The 18,690-nt window shown below is 42.5% G+C and overlaps 1 protein-coding gene across 2 annotated transcripts in view; it reads right to left on the minus strand.

Annotated features, from left to right (window-relative positions):
- Nucleotides 1-18,690, minus strand: part of RB1CC1 (RB1 inducible coiled-coil 1) — a 191,236-nt gene that overhangs the window by 126,108 nt on the left and 46,438 nt on the right. The window lies entirely within an intron of this gene.

The following is an 18,690-nucleotide window of genomic DNA, read 5'->3' on the forward strand; positions in this document are numbered from 1 at the left end:
TGTTCCTGTTTCCATAAGTAGAAATAAGGTTGCGTACATATCAATGAATGCATAATAAATGACTAAGAATATATACACAACGGTTATATACATGGAAACTTATTTCACCAAAGTTTGCATTAATCAATAGTACAGGCCAATGTAAGAAACTTTGGAATACGTCTTATCAGAGAACCTGGCTTCTTTCTCAACTTATGAGCCACTTCTTCCCCTCCTTTGGCCTCTTGAAATAATCATTTACTCTTGAAACTAACTGCTCAAGATAAAATGGACTGGCGGTTCACCGAGGTGCCAGATTAAACCCCCTAATATAATTTATGGCAATGAAAGGGGCTGAGGAGCAAGAAGTGGACTGAAATAAAACAAGCAGAGACACAGAAAGATTGTGATGAGCTTTCTGTAAATATCTTGTATCTTACATCAGAACTTGATTCACATCTACACTGCTCAATACCGCTGAATAATCTCTTCCATGGTGCTGTATATCATCCTCCTTACCACTGATGTTTCAGTGTACTACGCAATGAAGAGATGAAATATCTATCTAGGGTGTGTATGGGAGACATCATGGCAGCTACTCTTCTCCCACCAGCTCAGGGTCAATTACAAATTTAGACCAGAGTCACACTTGCGAGTGCAATGCGAGAAACTCACGCGAGTCTCCTGCATCAATACCCGGCACTGCCGCTGGCACTCGGGATCGGAGCGTTCAGCTGCATAGAAATACATGCAGCCGCACACTCCGGTCCCATGGGCAGTGCCAGGTATTGGTGCGAGAGACTTGCATGAGTTTCACACAAGTGTGACCCCGGCCTTAGAGAGAAATCCTGAGGAGGGAAGAACTAGTGAAAATGCAGGACTCAGGGGATAAAATGTCCAGAAGCACTATTCTCTCTCATATACACACACATGAAGGCCTATTGACAAAAGTTACTTAAAGTATAATTACCCTTTAACTTTAGATTTTACTGAGATGTGATGAATACAAATGGCCTGGATATCCTGAAAACCTGGAATTTGATGAAAATTGTCCCTTGACAGATTAACATAGATTTGCCCGACAGTCCATCAGTGGCAGGATTACAGCTGTAATAAGTCACTGAGATAAATGAATATTGAGACACACTGGGAGATCTTAAGCATGCCGGACTATTGGAATATTTCCTAGAGCAATAGTGTTATTTACTGAAACTCTCTGTTGTATAGCAAGAATCTCAATAGATGAACTACAGCAGTAATGAACTGGCAGATTTAAGTACAGGCAAAATACAGGCAGTATTAAAGGGAACCTGTCATCCCCAAAATCGTATATGAGCTGCGGCCTCCGGCATCAGGGGCTTATCTACAGCATTCTGTAATGCTGTAGATAAGCCCCCGATGTAACCTGAAAAATGAGAAAAAGGTTAGATTATACTCACCCAGGGGCGGTAACGCTGCGGTCCGGTCCGATGGGTGTCGCGGTCCAGGGCCTCCCATCTTCTTACGATGTCGTCCTCTTGTCTTCTTGCCGCGGCGCAGGTGTACTTTATATGCCCTGTTAAGGGCAGAGAAAAATACTGCAGTGCGCAGGCGCCGGGAAAGCTCAGAGAGGCCCAGCTCCTGCAAACTGCAGTACTTTGCTCTGCCCACAACAGGGCAAATCAGTACTCCTGCGCATGAGCCGCCACAGAAGCAAGGAGGATGAAGTCATCACGTGAAGATGGGAGGCACCGGACCCGGGCCTGCGACGCCAAACCGGGACCGCCCCTGGGTGAGTATAACCTAACTTATTTTTCTTATCATTCAAGTTACATCGGGGGGCTTATCTACAGCATTACAGAATCCCTTTAAAAGGAATATGTCAGTAGGGTCAACCCTCCTGAGCCGTCTACATGGGAATATAGGTCATAGAAAGCTGAATAACAGGATACCTTGATATCTGCAATCTGGAGTTTTATTCCAGAGATATCCATGTTTTTCTTATATGCAAGAACGGCGCTGAGAAATAAGTGCTTAGTGCCCCCCAGCGTTGGAAAGCCTTCGGGGTCTCCAGAGAACATGATTCGGGCCGGTTAAAAAAAAAAATCTCCTCTAAAATCCATTTCTATCTCTCCTCTGATCTGACATCAGTGAGGAGAGACACAGGGTCTCCTGAGCCCCCCACGGTTACTTATGTACCGAATTAGTGGTCTCTCGGTCCCCTCCTTCCTCCTGCGGACAGAAAATGGCGGGCACATGTGCAGTGTGCCCGCCAAGATCTGCCTGCCTGCACCTGGCAACCAAGCAGAATTTTCTCATTGGCTGCTAGCTTTTGATTACTGTGATAGACCTTATCACAGTGATCAAAAGCCCCCAATATTTGTAAATATGGAAGCACTTAGGCTGTGTCTCCCTCTTCTCTCCTTTGTAGTTGTTCTGGGAGAGGAGAGAGATACACTACGTCCAGGTGCTGCCCTATCAGAAACAAAATAATAATTTCTGCATCTGCAGACCCCCTATACCTCAGATTACTCACCCCCATTCTGCTTAATCCTCGCATCCCCGTTGTTGAGGGATTATAAAAAATATATATATTTTTTTTTATCATTTTTTGCAGTTTGGGTTAGGCTTATTAGGGATAAGCTTAATAGGTTAGGGTTAATGTTACTCTTTTTAGGGTTAGACTTATTAGGGTTAGGAAGTAGAAAAATACTAGTGTTAGATTAGGGCTAGTTGTTTGTTAGGCAGGCAAATAAATGTCAAGCAGAACATTTAGTGTGGCGCAAGCCTGCTTTGCTCTGGCAGTGAAGCGGAATCTGCCTTTGAAGCAAAGCAGTTTAAATACAGTGACGACGACTCTTCCTCCACGGGATTCCACAGCCCGATGGTAGCGGAGTCGGTCATCACTGCTGAATAATGACACTTCATTTTCCACTCAAATTCCCCCTTTTTCTGCAGCCCCTGGTATAAAATTAGATGTCATCAATTTTACCCCATTGTTTTTTTCAAAATTTTCATTAGCCCAGAAGTCCTACAATTGATCGCCCACCAAACAAACTTATATACCCGACAATAAATCTCCCACAAACCCACTGCCTTTTATTCCCGTTCCTGGTTCCCCACAAATGTCCCTGAAATAAAAAAATTTTGGGGGGGGGGGGGGGGGGGATTTCCCTGAATATGGAATTGGTTAAAAAGCAAACAAACAAAAAAAAACAACACTCTCCGCTCCTACTGTGCAACAAAAGCGGTCCACATCATCCCTGTATTTGCAGCCGTCATGTCCACAGTCCGTTAGGAAGCCCTAATGAGATTCGTCCACTTTAGTGATAATTCCCAAGTGTGTCCCCCCCCCCCCCCCCCCCCCCAAGAACTGACCCCAATTAAGATCGGCTAAACAAATTAAAATGGTGCCAGCGCATCTATTGGTAAGAGATAGATGAATATGTAAGCAGGATACCACATGAAGACCCCCCATAGGAGCCCCGGAGCACGGGCACATCATTAACTGAAAACTACAAGTAAAGATTAAACAAGAACCACAAGTCTGATTTCATAACCCAGGTATCATTTTAATCAGTATAACGACGCAGACCTGACAGGATCTGTAGTTTACTGAGCAAAATTCTGTTGGCAGGTACGCTTTAAGGATGGGGTCACATGGCCGTTGATTCTTTCATGTGAGAGAATGAGGATCCGATTATACAGATACTCTCAGATCAAACTCTGCCACAGTTTTATTCCAGTGTCAGTGCTCCTATTCTCTCGCACAGGTGCATAGAAAATGGAGAAAGTAACTTCTTAATCTCCTCCATTGCCGGTGTCTGCAGATGTCGGTCTGCACTGGGATGACATAAACTTGTATGGGTGCGTGTGAGCAGAGACTTGCAGCAAATCGGCATGAAAAAATTACTCACAGATCTGCACTGCCCCAAAGTATAACATTGGGCCACGTTATACGGCCTTTAGACTGGACAATACTCCCAAAAGAAGGAAAAGAACATACATGGTGGATGACAGAGTGGACTGATAGTGCCCCAAAATCACCTAGCAAAGTAAAAGCATTTCATCGGGATGTGCCAATTACACAGATTTATTATGTTCATACCTGAATATTCGGCAAGTGGGGACAATTAACAGAAAAGGTTCACTGGTGTGTAGTATACACAATATAACTAGAAGGCACAGAATCGATACCGGGAAATGTACAGACAATTCTTAAATCTCATTTTGGTGGTGAATAAACCAGTATCTCATGTAGGCTGAGAACATAAGAGGTCGTTAAAAATCATCACATTACACTAGTTATAAATAACCTATAATTCCGCTTATTATGGGAAAAACCACTGCTTGACCTCAGATGCAACAAAGATCAAAAGATATAAAAGTAATAAAGGAAATGGTTCACTCAAAGAACGATTAATTTAATTTTTAATGGATTCCTTGAAGGAAAGGGTTTTGCCATGCTCCTAATCCAGCTTTGAACACGCTCATCCATTACCAAACCATCTGAGTCTATTCTGGATCTGCCATTTGTTCTGGTTGAGCTTAAGCACTAGATGTACATATTAGAAAAACACAAATCTTTTATGAGAAAACTGCAGAGCGCTAAACACTATAGCAAGAGAAATGGCTTTACTATGTGAAGGGAAATAATCCATTTTGTGACGTGACACCTCCTCCTGTGACCGTACGTGGTGTCTCCAACACAAACACATCGGCTCCGGCTCTACGCGCCCGCCCGCCAACATTACGCAATAACAGCCTCAATCCTTTCTGATTTTTGCCACTTTCATGTGCTGCCAGTATTTAAGCTCATTAGTTATCGAACCCCAGATGGAACTAACTTGCAAAGAAAAAAGAATTGCATTTTGAGTGAGATGAAGTAGTACTTTTCACAGCTAGGACTACTTCGAGCTGTATAGAAGTCACACATGATTTTACACAGGAGCGTGGACAACACTAAGTGACCCGTAATACACATGTAACAGATATAATGAGGATCCCCTTTTTTCTTGACTTCTAGCGGGGGGAATACGGCTTTCATACGGCAGATAGAGCATGATGCCACCCCCTCACACAAGGAGGATGAAGTACAGCCAAGCAAAGTATGAATGTACTAATAGCTCCATAAAATAACATTGGCCCCAGTAATGAGCACAAACCCTACAGTGTGACGGAGCATTGGAGAGGGGCTACCACTCACTGCAAGAAAAAAGGAATGTTGGTATTTCACCATAGATGTCATTACGTCAAATTACCGTAAATAAATTATGTTAAAGAGTGTATTCACATTTGAAAAAGTGAGATATTCCACCACTTTTGTTAGGTTGCTTTCACGCTTCTCATTCATGACCAAGTACAAACCAGTTTGGCAGCGGATCTCCTGACCCAAACTCGATGTCCTCATACATGGCCAAGAGGTGATGAGTTTGGATCAGGAGACTCGGCAGTAAACCAGTGCTGTGGCTCCTTCATTTTCTGAAGCAGTTGGGGTCCCAGTGGTCGGACCCTACTAATATACTAGAAGCAAGTTATGCCTTCACATTATACTATGGGATACACATTAAAAAGGAAAACAATCAAAATAATTTTCTGGTAAGTCTTACATATATGTAATATTGGTGATTTTTGGTAACTTCAAAATTAGGCAATGAACACCCCTTCCTACTGATCCCCCGAGTACTAAGTTTTGGGTTGTTTTTTTTGTAAATCTGCCATGCGGTTCAAGATATAAGCCTTTTTATGTAGTGCTAATTTTTCAGATCTCCACCAAGATGGAGTAGGTTAACCCCTTCATTACCCAGCCTATTTTGACCTTAATGACCTGGCCGTTTTTTGCAATTCTGACCAGTGTCCCTTTATGAGGTAATAACTCAGGAACGCTTCAACGGATCCTAGCGGTTCTGAGACTGTTTTTTCGTGGCATATTGGGCTTCATGTTAGTGGTAAATTTAGGTCAATAAATTATGCGTTTATTTGTGATAAAAACGGAAATTTGGCAACAATTTTGAAAATTTCGCAATTTTCACAATTTGAATTTTTATTCTGTTAAACCAGAGAGTTATGTGACACAAAATAGTTAATAAATAACATTTCCCACATGTATACTTTACATCAGTACACTTTTGGAAACAAAATTTTTTTTTGCTAGGAAGTTATAAGGGTTAAAATTTGACCAGCGATTTCTCATTTTTACAACAAAATTTACAAAACCATTTTTTTTAGGGACCACCTCACATTTGAAGTCAGTTTACGGGGTCTATATGGCTGAAAATACCTAAAAGTGACACCATTCTAAAAACTGCACCCCTCAAGGTGCACAAAACCACATTCAAGAAGTTTATTAACCCTTCAGGTGCTTCACAGCAGCAGAAGCAACATGGAAGGAAGAAATGAACATTTAACTGTTTAGTCACAAAAATTATTTTTTAGCAACAATTTTTTTGATTTCACAAAGGTAAAAGGAGAAACTGAACCACGAAAGTTGTTGTCCAATTTGTCCTGAGTACGCCGATACCTTATATGTGGGGGTAAACCACTGTTTGGGCGCACGGCATGGCTTGGAAGGGAAGGAGCGCCATTTGACTTTTTGAATGAAAAATTGGCTCCACTCTTTAGCGGACACCATGTCACGTTTGGAGAGCCCCCGTGTGCCTAAAAATTGAAGCTCCCCCACAAGTGACCCCATTTTGGAAACTAGACACCCAAAGGAACTTCTCTAGATGCATAGTGAGCACTTTGAACCCCCAGGTGCTTCACAAATTGATCCGTAAAAATGAAAAAGTACTTTTTTTCACAAAAAAATTCTTTTAGCCTCATTTTTTTCATTTTCACATGGGCAACAGGATAAAATGGATCCTAAAATTTGTTGGGCAATTTCTCCCGAGTACACCAATACCTCACATGTGGGGGTAAACCACTGTTTGGGCACATGGTAAGGCTCGGAAGGGAAGGAGCGCCATTTGACTTTTTGAATGAAAAATAATCTCCATCGTTAGCGGACACCATGTCGCGTTTGGAGAGCCCCTGTGTGCCTAAACATTGGAGCTCCCCCACAAGTGACCCCATTTTGGAAACTAGACCCCCAAAAACTTATCTAGATGCCTAGTGAGCACTTTAAACCCTCAGGTGCTTCACAAATTGATCTGTAAAAATGAAAAAGTACTTTTTTTTTCACAAAAAATTTCTTTTCGCCTCAATATTTTCATTTTCACATGGACAATAGGATAAAATGGATCCTAAAATGTGTTGAGAAATTTCTCCCGAGTAGGCCGATACCTCATAGGTGGGGGTAAACCACTGTTTGGGCACACGGCAGGGCTCGGAAGGGAAGGCGCGCCATTTGACTTTTTGAATGGAAAATTAGCTCCAATTGTTAGCGGACACCATGTCGCGTTTGGAGAGCCCCTGTGTGCCTAAACATTGGAGCTCCCCCACAAGTGACCCCATTTTGGAAACTAGACCCCTCAAGGAACTTATCTAGATGCATATTGAACACTTTAAACCCCCAGGTGCTTCACAGAAGTTTATAACGCAGAGCCATGAAAATAAAAAATAACTTTTCTTTCCCCAAAATGATTTTTTAGCCTGGAATTTCCTATTTTGCCAAGGGTAATAGGAGAAATTGGACCCCAAATGTTGTTGTCCAGTTTGTCCTGAGTACGTTGATACCCCATATGTGAGGGTAAACCACTGTTTGGGCGCACGGCAGGGCTCGGAAGGGAAGGCACGCCATTTGGCTTTTTAAATGGAAAATTAGCTCCAATTAGCGGACACCATGTCACGTTTGGAGAGCCCGTGTGCCTAAACATTGGAAATCCCCCACAAATGACCCCATTTTGGAAACTAGACCCCCAAAGGAACTAATCTAGATGTGTGGTGAGGACTTTGAACCCCCAAGTGCTTCACAGAAGTTTATAACGCAGAGCCATGGAAATAAAAAAAAAAATTATTTTCTCAAAAATGATCTTTTAGCCTGCAATTTTTTATTTTCCCAAAGGTAACAGGAGAAATTTGACCCCAAAAGATGTTGTCCAGTTTCTCCTGAGTACGGTGATACCCCATATGTGGGGGTAAACTACTGTTTGGGCACATGCCGGGGCTCGGAAGTGAAGTAGTGACGTTTTGAAATGCAGACTTTGATGGAATGCTCTGCGGGCGTCACGTTGTGTTTGCTGAGCCCTTGATGTGGCTAAACAGTAGAAACCCCCCACAAGTGACCCCATTTTAGAAACTAGACCCCGAAAGGAACTTATCTAGATATGTGGTGAGCACTTTGAACCCCCAAGTGCTTCACAGACGTTTACAACGCAGAGCCGTGAAAATAAAAAATCATTTTTCTTTCCTCAAAAATGATGTTTTAGCAAGCATTTTTTTATTTTCACAAGGGTAACAATGGAAATTGGACCCCAGTAATTGTTGCGCAGTTTGTCCTGAGTATGCTGGTACCCCATATGTGGGGGCAAACCACTGTTTGGGCACACGTCGGGGCTCGGAAGTGAGGGAGCACCATTTGACTTTTTGAATACCAGATTGGCTGGAATCAATGGTGGCGCCATGTTGCGTTTGGAGACCCCTGATGTGCCTAAACAGTGGAAACCCCTCAATTCAACCTCCAACACTAACCCCCCCACACACCCCTAACCCTAATCCCACCACACCCCTAACCCTAATCACAACCCTAACCACAACCCTAATTCCAACCCTAACCCTAAGGCTATGTGCCCACGTTGCGGATTCGTGTGAGATTTTTCAGCATCATGTTTGAAAAATCTGCGGGTAAAAGGCACTGCGTTTTACCTGCGGATTTACCGTGGATTTCCAGTGTTTTTTGTGCGGATTTCACCTGCGGATTCCTATTGAGGAACAGGTGTAAAACGCTGCGGAATCCGCACAAAGAATTGACATGCTGCGGAAAATACAACGCAGCGTTTCCGCGTGGTATTTTCCGCACCATGGGCACAGCGGATTTGGTTTTCCATAGGTTTACATGGTACTGTAAACCTGATGGAACACTGCAGCGAATCCGCAGCGGCCAATCCGCTGCGGATCCGCAGCCAAATCCGCACAGTGTGCACATAGCCTAATTCTAAAGGTATGTGCACACACTGCGGAAAACACTGCACAGCAGTTTCCCATGAGTTTACAGTTCAATGTAAACCTATGGGAAACAAAAATCGCTGTACACATGCTGCAGAAAAACTGCACGGAAACGCAGCGGTTTACATTCCGCAGCATGTCGCTTCTTTCTGCAGATTCTGCAGCGGTTTTACAACTGCTCCAATAGAAAATCGCAGTTGTAAAACCGCAGCGAAATGCACAGAAAAACCTCGGTAAATCTGCCATAAATCCGCAGCGGTTTAGCACTCAGAGGACCAAAATACATGTGCACATACCCTAACCCTAGTTTTTACCCCAACCTTAGTGGAAGAAAAAAAAAAATCTTTATTTTTTTTTATTGTCCCTACCTATGGGGGTGACAAAGGGGGGGGGAATCATTCAGTATTTTTTTTATTTTGATCACTGTGATAGGTTTTATCGCAGTGATCAAAATGCACTTGAAACGAATCTGCCGGCCGGCAGATTCGGCGGGCGCACTGCGCATGCGCCCACTATTTTGGAAGATGGCGGCGCCCAGGAAAGAAGACGGACGGACCACGGGAGGCTCGGTAAGTATGATGGGGTTGGGGGAGCACGGGGGGGGGGGGGGGGTTGGGGGATCGGAGCACGGGGGGGGTAAATTGGAGCACGGGGGGGTCGGATCGGAGCACGGGGGGTGGATCGGACTGCAGGGGGGTGGATCGGAGTGCAAGGGGGGTGGTTGGAGCACGGGGGTGAGCGGACAAGAGGACGGAGGGGAGCGGAGCAGTGTAAAGGACAGATCGGTGGCTTGGGGGGGCGATCGGTGGGGTGGGGGCACATCAGTGTTTCCAGCCATGGCCGATGATATTGCAGCATCGGCCATGGCTGGATTGTAATAATTATTATTAATATTATTTATTGTTATAGCGCCCTTTATTCCATGGCGCTTTACATGTGAGGAGGGGTATACATAATAAAAACAAGTACAATAATCTTAAACAATACAAGTCATAACTGGTACAGGAGGAGAGAGGACCCTGCCCGCGAAGGCTCACAATCTACAAGGGATGGGTGAGAATACAGTAGGTGAGGGTAGAGCTGGTCATGCAGCGGTTTGGTCGATCGGTGGTTACTGCAGGTTGTAGGCTTGTCTGAAGAGGTGGATCTTCAGGTTCTTTTTGAAGGTTTCGATGGTAGGCGAGAGTCTGATGTGTTGTGGTAGAGGGTTCCAGAGTAGGGGTGATACGCGAGAGAAATCTTGTATACGATTGTGAGAAGAGGAGATAAGAGGGGAGTAGAGAAGGAGATCTTGTGAGGATCGGAGGTTGCGGGTAGGTAAGTACCGGGAGACGAGGTCACAGATGTATGGAGGACACAGGTTGTGGATGGCTTTGTACGTCATGGTAAGGGTTTTGTAGTGGAGTCTCTGGGCAATGGGGAGCCAGTGAAGGGATTGACAGAGGGGAGAGGCCGAGGAATAGCGGGGGGACAGGTGGATTAGTCGGGCAGCAGAGTTTAGAATAGATTGGAGGGGTGCGAGAGTGTTAGAGGGGAGGCCACAGAGCAGGAGGTTGCAGTAGTCAAGGCGAGAGATGATGAGGGCATGGACTAGGGTTTTTGCAGATTCATGGTTGAGGAATGAACAGATTCGTGAAATATTTTTGAGTTGAAAGCAGCAGGAAGTGGAAAGGGCTTGGATATGTGGTTTGAAGGGGAGATCAGCGTCAAGGATTACCCCGAGGCAGGGAGCTTGTGGGACTGGGGAGAGTGGGCAGCCATTTACTGTAATGGATAGGTTCGTTGGGGGGGTCGCGTGAGATGGGGGAAAGATGATGAATTCTGTTTTGTCCATGTTAAGTTTTAGAAATCTAGTGGAGAAGACGGATGAAATAGCAGACAGACATTGAGGGATTCTGGTTAGAAGGGAGGTGATATCTGGTCCAGAGATGTAGATCTGTGTGTCGTCAGCGTAGAGGTGATACTGAAAGCCATGAGATTCTATGAGCTGTCCCAGGCCAAAGGTGTAAATGGAGAAGAGCAGGGGTCCTAGAACTGAACCTTGTGGGACTCCGACAGATAAGGGGTGAGGGGAGGAGGTGGTGTGTGAGTGGGAGACGCTGAATGTCCTGTCTGTTAGGTATGATGAGATCCAGGATTATTTCACCAGTTATAATAGGTGAAATATTACAAATCACTCTGATTAGCTGTTGAAAGTGAAACTGCCAATCAGAGCGATCGTAGCCACGGGGGGGTGAAGCCACGCCCCCTGGGCTAAACTACCACTCCCCCTGTCCCTGCAGATCGGGTGAAATGGTAGTTAACCCTTTCACCCGATCTGCAGGGACGCGATCATTCTGTGACACAGCATATGCGTCACAGGTCGGATTGGCACCGACTTTCATGACGCATACGCTGTGTCACAGGTTGGGAAGGGGTTAAAGGACTCTTGGGGCGTGTCTCTAAGCTTCTCTGCATTATTACCCTGGGAGCCACACACCCCTGGTAGACCAAAGAACAACTAGCACTAAATAACAAGGCTCATATCTCTGAACCTGTATGGCAGATTTACAAGAACCTATATACCGAATACTAAGAGCAAAACCTGGCTACATTTCACCTGATGACAGGTGCTCCTTAAATCTTATTTTCTCATATTACCCAGGACTTATCAGAAGATCATTGCTTGAGTGTAATAAGTCAAATAGATTTTTAGGCAATCGAAGAATACATAGGAAAAAATAGAAGGATATTTATTAAAAATGTGTTTCATTCGTTATTCTAAACCCACGCGAGATGCATCCAATATAGCCAGAGGAACACAACTTATTTACACTGTTAGTAAATGTTCCCCAAAGTTTTGTCTTGGAAAATGATACGAGTGAACAAGCACAGCGGGTTCTAGACATGTTATGACACAAGCATGACAGGATTTAGTTACATGACCAATGCCAAAAAAAACATGGGGAGACGATGGCTGCACTGCTCATCACATCTGGTCATTCTCCAGCAGTGAAAAATATGGAGCCGATTAAACCTATTAGTTCTCAACACAATGCATCAATTAAAAGGCTACACAAATATACATTAAATATACACTACCGTTCAAAAGTTTAGGGTCACCCAGACAATTTTGTGTTTTCCATGAAAACTCATACTTTTATTAATCAAATGGTTTGCCAAATGAATTGAAAATCTAGTCCAGACATTGACGAGGTTCGAAAAAAAGATTTTTAATTGAAATAATAATTTTCTCCTACAAACTTTGCTTTCGCCAAAGAATGTTCCCTTTGCAGCAATTACAGCATCGCAGACCTTTGGCATTCCAATAGTTAATTTGCTGAGGTAATCTGCAGAAATTTCACCCCATGCTTCCAGAAGCCCCTCCCACAAGTTGGTTTGGCTTGATGGGTACTTTTTGCGTACCATACGGTCAAGCTGCTCCCACAACATCTCAATTGGGTTGAGATCTGGCGACTGTGCTGGCCACTCCATTACAGATAGAATACCAGCTGCCTGCTTCTTCCCTAACTAGTTCTTGCATAATTTGGAGGTGAGGTGTGGGTCATTGTCCTGTTGTACGATTAAATTGGCTCCAATCAAGCGCTGTCCACAGGGTATGGCATGGCGTTGCAAAATGGAGTGATAGCCTTCCTTATTAAAAATCCCTTTTACCTTGTACAAATCTCCCACTTTACAAGCACCAAAGCAAACCCAAACCATCAGATTACCTCCATCATGCTTGACAGATGGCGTCAGACACTCTTCCAGCATCTTTTCAGTTCTGCGTCTCACAAAGGTTCTTCTGTGTGATCCAAACACCTCAAACTTGGATTCGTCTGTCCATAACACTTTTTTCCAATCTTCCTCTATCCAATGTCTGTGTTCTTTTGCCCATATTAATATTTTCCTTTTATTAGCAAGTCTCAGATATAGCTTTTTCTTTGCCACTCTGCCCTGAAGGCCAGCATCCAGGAGTCACCTCTTCACTGTAGACGTTGACATTGGCGTTTTGCGTGTACTATTTAATGAAGCTGTCAGCTGAGGACCTATGAGGCTTCGATTTCTCAAACTACAGACTCTAATGTACTTGTCTTGTTGCTCAGTTGTGCAGTGAGGCCTCCCACTTCTCTTTCTACTCTGGTTAGAGCCTGTTTGTGCTCTCCTCTGAAGGGAGTAGTACACACCGTTGTAGGAAATCCTCAGTTTCTTGGCAATTTCTCACATGGAATAGCCTTCATTTCTAAGAACAAGAATAGACTGTCGAGTTTCACATGAACGTTCTTTTTCTCTGTCTATTTTGAGAGTTTAATAGAACCAACAAATGTAATGCTCCAGATTCTCAACTAGCTCAAAAGAAGGTCAGGTTTATAGGTTTTCTAATCAGCCAAACTGTTTTCAGCTGCGCTAACATACTTGCACAAGGGTTTTCAAGGGTATTCTAACCATCCATTAGCCTTCTTACACAGTTAGCAAACACAAAGTACCATAAGAACACTGTAGTGATGGTTGTTGGAAATTGGCCTCTATACACTTATGAAGATATTGCATTACAAACCAGACATTTGCAGCTAAAATAGTCATATACCACATTAACAATGTACAGTGTATTTCTGAATCATGTAATGTTAGCTTCACTGGAAAAAACTGTGCTTTTCTTTCAAAAATAAGGAAATTTCTAAGTTACCCTAAACTTTTGAACGGTAGTGCATATTATATATATACACATACATACACACATACATACATTAAATATTGCACATAGAAGGATTCACATTCTTTCTAAAGCTTTTGCAATGGTAATTGCATCCGACATAAGTTGAGCAAAGAAAAAAAAGATTATTTATAACATACTAAAATTACTAAAAGGGTTTATTTCCAAAGCATCGGATCATTATCTTTCGATTTTGCTGTATCTGCCACAATATAGGAAAGTTGAATTATCTATGGTCGAGGTGAATCTGCCACAATATAGGAGAGCTGAATTATCTATGGTCGAGGTGAAACATACCAACCCTTGGAAATGTAACATCAAGTTTTCCATTTTCAAAAACCTAATCCAATTACACAAGGATACTTTGCATTCTGCTAGTCTGGTTTCCATTCCATCACAATGGAGACTGAAGCAATCCATGTAGTGCAAGTCCATCTTTTTCCTATTTTTTAATGCATGTAGACTACCATACAAATCTGCTGGCCATTTAGACACTAAAAAGGTAGCCAAAATGTCTGATGTCCTTATTCACCAGTTCAAGGCCGTAACAATAAAGCCTTGTTCAGATGTCCATGTACAACGGTCTGTGATGCATGGACTGGTCACCTGACCCTCCATATATTCCCAGGAGAATTACAGGTCCAGAGAGGCCCGATCAGTCCGTACAACACAGTCCGTGTGTGAACCATATTACATGGACTTCTAAATGAGGATTAAATTGTATTTAAATTAAGATCCCACTTGTGTTACAAATACTTTTTACATCATTCATAATTGTTATAAGGGGAAAGTCTGAAAACTGAAATGCGAAATACTCATGGATTTTTCTTAATTTAACACTTTGAGAAAATTTCAACATTAGAGGGAATCTGTGACCAGGCTTTTGCAACATAATTTGAGAGCAGCATAATGTAGGAAAAGAGACCCTGAATCCAACGATGTATTGCCTAGTTTACTGGGTGCAGAAGTTGTGACACAATCAAGAGTTTTTAGATGTAGCAGAGTTCAGCTGCCCGGACCATACCAGGCTCTCTATGTACATTGTCTATTGACAGTGAGCTGCTTATTGGAGGAGAGGGTGTGGTCGGTCTATCAGTCGCGTGTGCTGTAGTCTGGGCTACGATAGTCTGCTGGTGATAAAACCTTCATAGTAAAAAAACCGCGCACAGCTAAAAAAAGTGACACATTGCTGAAATGTGTCTCAATCCCCATCTCTAGGTTACATCACAAGAACCTGCTCGCAGATTCACTTTAAAGGAGTTGTCCACTACTCCGATGCTGTTCCAGGGATGTTGGCAGCGGTTCTCTTGGGGCTCGAGTGACATTATGTCACTCGAGCCCTGTGGCCAATCAGAATCATTTCCACCCTCACATCCATCGAACGTAATGTACATCCGGAGGAAGTCAGTGAGCAGCAGTTCTCACTTTTTCCAAATGTTTCGAGTCTTTTGTCACGCAATCCCTAAAAGAGCAGGTGGCGACATCCCTGGAGCAGCGCCCAAACCCGAAGGTAAGTATAGTTGTTATTATTGTACAAGGGGGAAATATAGGGATTGAGAAGGAGTAGGAGAATGAGGAGTAAAAAAACTGTCAAATTAAATATTTTAAAATGTGCTGACATAAAACTTTTTTTTTTTATTTAGTTTTTGTGTTTTATTTTATTGGTTAAAAAATATGAACTAAAAAAAATTTGCTTTCTAGTCTCGTTTTCTGCAATCTGTAACTTTTATTTTTCGGTTGAAGTAGCTGTGTGAGGGCTCGTTTTGCGTGGTGAACTGCTGTTTCCATCAGTATAATTTTGGAACATATGCTTTAAATCGCTGTTTTGGGAAATGTGGAAATTCAGTTTCAACGTTTACTGTACTAGTGAAATAATTTTGTAATTTGAAAAGATTGGACTTTTTCGACTGTGCTGAAACAAAAAAGCTTTTTGTGACATATTGTACTTTTTGATCTTGGAAAATTTAGGGCGATAAAATTTACATATATTTATGAAAAAAAAAAAAAAAAAAAAAAAAATCGGAAATTTGGTGAAAATCTTAACACAAATTAGAAAAACATTTCTCTTCAGTTATGCAGATATCCTATATATGGTCGGAAACTACTGTTTGGGCACACGCCAGGGCTCCAAAAAGAAGGAGAGCGTTTTTGCTTTTTGATGGTAACATTTTGTGGACGCCACTTGCAAAGAACCCTAAGGTGCCAAAACATCAGAAACCCCCAAAGTGCCCCCATTTGGAAACTAATGGAATTTATGTAGGGCGAGAGAGAGCATTTATATCCCACAAGTGTTTAGCAGATTTCTTTACCATTGAGCGGTGTGAAAACGAAAAAATTACATTGGTTACAATAAAAAATAGATTTAGCTCAAAATGTTTCCTATATACCATGGAAAAACATACCCCTTAAATTATTATGCTGTTTTTCCCAAGAGCGGCAATACCCTACATATGGTCATTAACTACTATTTTGAGCACGTCAGGGATCAGAAGAGAAGGAGAGCCATTTAACTTTAGGGACTCAATTTCATATAGAAGTATATGGGCGCCATAAGCAAAGCATCTAAAGTGCCAAACAGCAGACATAGCCAAAAGTTGCCATCTGGGCTTAATAAACTCCTCTTTTTCAATTTGACATTTTTTGATTGGAGTGCTACATTCTTTATGTGATATATACAGCTCTGGCAAAAATTAAGAGACCACTGCAAAATGTTCAGTTTGTCTGATTTTTCTCTTTATAGGTATATGCTTCAGTAATATGTGAATTGTTCTTTTATTCTATAAACTACTGACAACATGTCTCCGAATTTCCAAGCAATAAATTTTGTATTTATTTTCTGAAAATGAGAAATGGTCAAAATAACAAAAAAAAACGCATTGCTTGCAGACCTCAAATAATGCAAAAAAAAAAAAAATCATTTAGAAACAACAATACTAATGTTTTAACTCAGGAAGAGTTCAGAAATCAATATCTTGTGGAATAACCATGATTTTTAATCACAGCTTTCATGCGTCTTGGCATGCTTTCCACCTGTCTTTCACACTGCTTTTGGGTGACCTTATGCCACTCCTGGTACAAAAATGTAAGCAGTTCTTCTGTGTTTGACGGCTTGTGAATATCCATCATTCTCTTGATTACATTCCAGAGGTTTTCAATGGGGTTCAGGTCTGGAGATTGGGCTGCCCATGACAGTGATTTGATGTGGTGGTCTTTCCTCCACACCTTGATTGATCTAGCTTTGTAGCATGGCGCATTGTCCTGCTGGAAAAACCAGTCCTCAGAGTTGGAGACGATTGCCTGAGGAGAAGGAATAAACGTTTTTTCCATGATAACCTCGTATGTGGCTTGATTCGTACGTCCTTCGCAAAAGATTAACCTGCCCAGTTCCAGCCTTGCTGAAGCATCCTCAGATCATCACCTGGTCATCTAATGGTTACACGGAGAGGCGAACAAGCCACAGTGTCTTGCACCCTCTGTGAAATTTGGTGGAGGATTGGTGATGATCTGGGGATGCTTCAGCAAGGCTGAAATTGGGCAGGTTAATCTTTGCGAAGGACGTGTGAATCAAGCCGCATAAGGTTATCCTGGAAAAACAGTTGATTCCTTCTGCATAACTTAATTTTTCTGACAATATGGCCATGTGAGGACTTGTTTTTAGCAGGACGAGTTGTTCTTTTGAACGACACCAGTGGTTTTACCATATTGCGTACTGGAAACGGGAAAAATATTCCTTTTTTTTTTTTTTTTTTTTCCTTACCATGTCATTACGATTTTGTAGACACCAAACATTTATAGGTTGTTTTTTTATTTCAGTGGTGAAAAAAAAAAAACCAAAGTATGTTAAAAAAAAAAAAATAAATAAATTTTCGGAGACCTGTAGTGTCTCCATTTTTCGTGATCTGGGGCTGGGTGACTGCTTATTTTTTGCGTGTCGAGCTGTCGTTTTCAGTGATACCATTTAGGTGTCGATATGATCAGAATCTTTTGACCACCCGTTATTACATTTTAATGCAATGTTGCTGCGACCAAAGAAAAAACAAATTCTGGCGTTTTTACTTTTTTTTTTTTTTCGCTATGCCATTTACCAATCAGATTAATTTTCTTTCTTGATATATCGGGCGATTCTGAATGCGGCAATACCAAATGTGTATTTTTTTATTGTTTTATTTTGAATGGGGAGAATCGGGGCGATTTGAACTTTTTTTTTTTTATATATTTTTAAAAACATTTCTCATCGCTTGTGCTACACAGGGCAGGGCTGCAGCCCTGCTCTGAGTCGCAGACGTGCTCGCTTGCTATGAGCGCCGACCGCTGGGCGGTGCTCATAGCCATACAAAAATGACAACCACATGGGTCTGCTGCAGACCCCAGGCTGTCATGCAAACCCATAGGTGACCCGCGATCATGTGACATGAGCACCGATGGATAGGATTAGTGACGCGCTTCCGCTGCGATCACATTAAATGCCGCTGTCAGTGATTGAATCGCGATTCCATCCGAAGCTGTAAGGTGCACATGTCAACTGTTCAAATCAGCTGACATGTGCCGGGAAAGATGTGGGCTCACCGCCTGAGCACACATCAAAGGGAGGGACACGACATGCGCTGTACATGCATGGTGCATGTTGCAAAGGGGTTAAATGTGCTGGGTAAAATTAAGTATGTGGGCTATACTACAGGGTCACTAAAATACCTTTAAGGAGACCTATTTGATGAGATTAATCCTCTATCTGTGAATACATCTGCAGCCTCCAAACACTTTTCAAGGACACACAAAGGTGATGTTTCAGCGTTTAAATTACAAGTGATTGAGAAAGTATACAGACCGATACGGCAGGGAGATCACAAGCAGAAACTCCTGAGTACAGAGGCGCCCTATCCTCTGCACAGTGGTGCATGTCTCCAGAGCTCGATTCGGTTCCTCCGAGACTCCTCTAC

This window comes from Ranitomeya imitator, chromosome 6 (genome assembly GCF_032444005.1).
Source record: "Ranitomeya imitator isolate aRanImi1 chromosome 6, aRanImi1.pri, whole genome shotgun sequence".
In the NCBI taxonomy this organism is placed as follows: domain Eukaryota; kingdom Metazoa; phylum Chordata; class Amphibia; order Anura; family Dendrobatidae; genus Ranitomeya; species Ranitomeya imitator.